Below are 5,764 nucleotides of genomic sequence, written 5' to 3'. Positions count from 1 at the left end.
CAGCAATGGTGATCTGTCCAGAAAAGCACTACTTTGTAAGTTCATATCCATGAGGATCGTCAGATCCATGAAGCAATTGTTTCAGCACAAGAGGGCCTCCATATTATTCAAGTCAAAAATGTTACAATAATGGTGATCAAGTTGAACCTCTCCAAGGCTTATAAAGGGTGTCTTGGCTCTTTCTGATACTTCTTTTTATCCATATTAGTTTCAACTTACCACTGGTAAATTAGATTATGGGATGTGTAATTTAAGCTTCTTATGCATTTTTTATAAATGGTTCAGCCTCTAATTTCTTAAGACCCTCAAGAGGGTTAAAACTTAAAACAAGGTTGTACCTTGTCTCCTTATTTATTTCTTCTAGTTGTTGAAGGACTAAGTAGGTCCATCCTAGAAGCAAAAAAAAAAAAAAAACAAGATACATTCAAGGGATTAGCAGCGACTCTTGTAAAGAAGATCATGGCATTGCATAGAACCAATTATTCCCCTGTCCTTGCAACATATCCCTGTGGTTATCCTATTAAAAACTCAGGCCCTAGCAGCAGAAGAAGTGTGTGCCTCATTTAGGCCTTCCTCTCCCATTGGTCGCCCTAGATCCTCACCCCACTTGATTAGGACAAGCAATTCTTCCTCTTTAGATTTACTTTAGATAGAAAAGATACAGAGATAATACAAACAAGAATAGTATGATTAGTCTTCTTATTAGTTTAGTATCACTTGGAATAAAGAATAACTCCTTTGTTTATATTATCTAATCAGTAACTCGCAAAGGCATCAGAATAATAATTAGGATTTATTGGTTTCTTTTTGTAGTATATGTGGTTGTAGTAATCTATTACAAGTAGGGAAATCTTGGACAAAGAAAGTATGTTTTGGATTACATACAGTTTAGTCTTGACTCCTGAAAAAAGATAGCGGAATGTCTTTGTTAGTAGGAGATTAGGAACTAACAATACGACCGAGACTTAAATTCCTTTTACTGTTTTACTCTTGAGGGATTAAGCTCCTTAGACTTCATAGGCAACAAGAACTACAAATTACATACATCGGAATCATCATCCTTCTTTTTATTATTGGTATTAATGGAATGCTTAAGACATGAGCTTTGAAAAGATGAACAATGCTTTATTTATATATGGGTCTTTGAGAAGAGGACGAGTTAATTTAAAAGGATATTAAAGTAAGTTGAAGAAACTCTTTAGAATACTTTATAGTAAAGATCCATTTATAGTTTATATAGATACAAGCAACTGGAAAACCACCTCACTATGACACCCTTCACCTTCGTTTTTAGAGGACTTTTATACCACTTTTTCTCACCCTGGAACCAGCAGCCCACAACAAAGAGGAGATATCAGATTCCAGATCCTTATGATATATATAGCATTGTCACATTCACCCCCAAGAATCTACAAACAATAAAGTGAGAGTTATCTTTTAGTTTGTAGTATTATTAGCAGATCAGATCAGGTTGGTCACTACACTCCTCTCTTCTTGTTTCTCCTCCAGAGCCTTGGTTTATATTTGGGTCTTGTTGTGAGAAACGTATGAAGGTGGAAGTATGAAGATCCTTGGATATGCAGAAGTTGGATCTAGGATATGTTGGATTAGGATTTAGAAAGTACATAGAGAATAGAATAAGAATTAAGATTGTATAAATTAACATATAGAAAGTCGTGTCCTTTGATAACAAGGAGAAGGAACAGAGTCGTGTCTTTTGATAGTGCATGGGTATTGATAAAATGTGATGGAATGCATTTTTGATGAGATGCTTGACCATAAGATACTCAGAACCTTATGACTGTTTGGCTTGAACAAACGCTGGACTTGGAATTTGCTCAGAAATGAATTCACTGTATTATATATTTACACTTGTAGTTTTGTTGTAATAGCTACAGGCCTATGATCTTAAACCCTGAACATACATATGCATTGATGTGTGTAATTAAGGTGAACAACCTGTATACCTTTCAATACCAGGGCAGTGAACATAGCCCAAAACTTGTAATGACAACCTTGCTGAATTAGTTACAGGAAAGGTATGTGTCCTTCCAACTATACCTAAACATATATATGTGGCATGGGAGTGATGGGATATTGTTCTTTGGCTGCCTTAGTTTCTGTATGTTAAGTGATCTGGACTCTGGAGTATTAAGACTCCTCCAATCATTATTTAAATCATGGAGGTGATGTCAAGTAGATCTGAGTGAGATTCTCTAAATTGGATCTGCTCATCTAGCTGACTGTTCTATTAATTATTCTTGAACACCTGAGGATGTGCATTCTAATTGATAGAAATAATACCTTGTCAATTTTGAAAGATAGTCTCCCAGCCAGGCCTGCTTCTACTTTGGTTTTGGGTGAGGATATAGGTAACCTACCGGTGCCAAGAGGGCTGAAATCAGGAAAAGTGACAATACATCTTACCTGGATTATCATATTGATATTTACTGTGACTAGATTGATTCATTATCCTTTTGGTTGTACTTACCCATGGGTTTTATTTTGCTCTTATTACATTCCTGAAAGATTTGTGGAAGATCTCAAAACGCTCTTCTTTGTTTAATCCGTCTATAATGATTGTTTTCCAAAATATGCTTGCAAAAATATGCTTGAGCTATTTTGACATATTTAATGTTAATTTTAAGATATAGGAATGGTATTGGGTTTTTCCCTCATGGTACAGAAATGGAAAGAAGATGAAGTGGACAACAATAATTAGAATTATTCTTAGAAATTAGTTAATGGTTGGTATTGAAATAAAAATAGTTATTGTTTTAAAAAATGTGATTTTATAATAAATTAATAACAATGAAATAATAACTCTCTTGTTTATATTCAGCCTGTAGGCTATTCAATTCCATATCATTCCATTATTATTTACAACTCATTTAATTGTCAATCTCATGCTATGATATTGGCTTTATCCCCAATCCAACATTACTGCAGATTTACCTTGATCTTCACTTGTGTTATTGTATGTTTTTGCAATTTCTTGGAAAGCTTTAATGCATTTGGTCTTTTATCGACTCCTTTGTAATGGTGAGATTGTACTGTGTAATAACTGTTCTCCTGTAGCTTTCATATTTTGGATATGGGGCATTATATCTCGAGAAAAACAGATAGACTAACACTCTCTTTATTTTCCTGTAAATAAAACAGAGAGTTACTTTTAAACGCATTTTATTTATATTGGATATATTTTTTAATTCCATTGATTTGTTTGTATCATCATTGGTTGAAGATCAGCGAAAGTAATGTGGTGTCCATGGCAGAATATGAGCTAATGCGCATTCTCATATTGATGTGAAACTTTGTGCCTGGATATAAGCAAATTGTTGAGGGTGATTGGAAAGTGGCAGCAATTTCTTACAGGTCATATGATCTAGAAGGGAAAACTATTGGTTCTATTGGTGCAGGGCGTATTGGCAAAGAACTACTTAAGCGTTTGAAGGTATTCATTCTTAGGATCTAGTACTACTTCATGATGTTGCAAACTTCTTTTCAAAAATCAGTGCTCCATAATTCTTACGCATGCATGCTGTTTGTTTCAAAATTTCAATCTAATAATAATAAACATTACATGATGTTGAATTGAATTGCGTTCCTTTGTACAGCCCTTCAATTGTAAGCTTCTTTACCACGACCGTCTTTCTATTGGACCCGAATTGGAAAAGGAAACTGGAGAAACATTGGAGACAAATCTTTACGAAATGCTACCTAAATGTGATGTGCTTGTCATTAATATGCCTCTTTCTGACAAAACTAGGTGCGCCTTATCACAATTTCATAAATAATCTCTCCCATTATTCACTCAAACATCAATAGCACCTATATATTTTGTACAACTTGTGAACAAAAACCTAATTATTGTTTCTCTTGCCCTTTCCTTTTGGTTACAGTAGGGGAATGTTTAACAAGGAAGGTGTTCTCTACCAAGCCTAGCTTTTCTCTCAAAATCTTAACATCCCCTTTGCAAAGGGTTTCATTAGAATGACAACAACCCGCATTTAAAGCATTTCTCCACCCATCCTAACTAGAAATACAATTTTGGGTTCTCTACTAATTTTCTCCACACCCATTTAATCTAACAATGGACATAGAGCATGTATATTTATACTTGTGTGTTGGAAATACCATTTTATACTTTAATGTTTATTATTTTTGTTTTATTATTATTACTTGAATTTCTTCTTAACAAGTGGTTGTGTTTCTTTTGGTTTTAGTGAAAGTATGGGCTCCAATGTTGGCTCTCTTATTATGGAGTATAATTCATCTTTGAGAATTTTTCAATTATTAAAGTAGGTTAGTCAATTGCTTAAAATATTAAATTTATTTCAAAAAGTTTTTGTTACTTTATAGGTTAGACACTGGCTTGAAATATTAAACTTATTTCAAAATGTTTTTGTTACTTTATAGATAAGGCGTAGATTTCTTGGCTCTATGATGAAAATAATGAAGGGAAAATACATGTTAATATGTTACTTGTGCTCTTTGACTGAAAAATACACGGTGAGAGAAAAATGTATATTATGCTAATTGAGGAATGTTTTTCACTTGTCGAACTTATAGTATTGAATTTAACACACTAACACTTTACAACAATGAACTAACAATATTCATGATGAAAATAGCAATATGGAAGATTTATTTGCATAATGAAAAAGGCAATATGGAAGATTCCGATCACGTTCCAAGGCATTTCTTAAAATGTGGATGTGACAAAAGGTTGTTGTGGAAGTTGTTGTTTGTATATGGAAAATTTCTTGATCATTGTGTATAATCCTAATGTTGATAGATATGTCTACTAAATGCTTCCAGTTAATGGGGCATTGATTTGAGCATTCAATATATTTTTATTCTTTATCAAAGTATTCTTTTGTTGTATTTGTATTTTTCAATTTATGCCTTACGGCGTTTCCTTTGCAACATCTGGTGCAAATGCTAGTATATCTTACCTCATTTTATGGTTAACATTGTATAACAAAAACATGCGTTGTGTTATGTAATTAATACTAAAATGTAATATTGATTTTTTTTGTCAGAATGCTATAGGTAATGATTGCCAAGACGATGATCCAAATTATGTTCAACATATATCAGGAGATGATGAGGATGAGGATGAGGATGATGGTGGTGAAGGAGGAGATGATGATGATAGTTGCGGTGTTGGTGATGATGTGGATCAGAGTAATGAGGATGGTCAAGATGATCATGAGGATGATCTTGGTGGTGGTAGCTAGGCATCCACATGCATTGTTTTTTATGAAGAAATTATTGTGTAGAATGACATTGTTATGTTTAGATGGGTGTTGTGAATTTACCCTATATCAATGAGACATTTTGATTTTGTAATCATACGATGAGTTTGATTTATGTATGTTGTTAATTTATCGTAGAATAACGATATTCATGAAATATTTTGATTTGTTAATCATATTTGAATTTTACTTGTTTTGATTAAAAATAATACTGATTTTATTAGTATTATGTTGCTATTTTATATATGTTTTGAAAATTGTTAATGACACATTGTTATTTTTTTGGATGGATGTTGTCAATTTCTCTTAAATTTCTTTACAAATGATTTTGAATTGTGATATCTGCTTTAATGATATTTAGAAACTATCATATATTTCACTATGAATCTATAAAGGGGGTCATATATGTAAAGAAAAATATACTCTATATAAGAAGTCAAATGCGGATGTAACCATGGATGCAAAATTGAAAGTAAAATTGGATGTTAAACTAGGAATTAATA

The 5,764-nt window shown here is 32.8% G+C and overlaps 1 long non-coding RNA gene across 1 annotated transcript; it reads left to right on the top strand.

Annotated features, from left to right (window-relative positions):
* The first annotated feature begins 3,287 nt into the window (after positions 1 to 3,287).
* LOC149194050 (uncharacterized) lies at positions 3,288 to 5,487 on the top strand. Its single transcript, XR_016255024.1, has 2 exons — positions 3,288 to 3,454; positions 5,046 to 5,487. It is a non-coding gene; the product is annotated as an uncharacterized LOC149194050 (long non-coding RNA).
* Positions 5,488 to 5,764: the final 277 nt, after the last annotated feature.

This window comes from Pinus tabuliformis, chromosome 2_2 (genome assembly GCF_031772625.1).
Source record: "Pinus tabuliformis cultivar Carrire ecotype Pingquan chromosome 2_2, CPIR1, whole genome shotgun sequence".
NCBI classification, from domain to species: Eukaryota; Viridiplantae; Streptophyta; class Pinopsida; order Pinales; family Pinaceae; genus Pinus; species Pinus tabuliformis.
The sequence above is the reverse complement of the archived record's forward strand: the minus strand, read 5'-3'. Positions and strand labels throughout refer to the sequence as shown.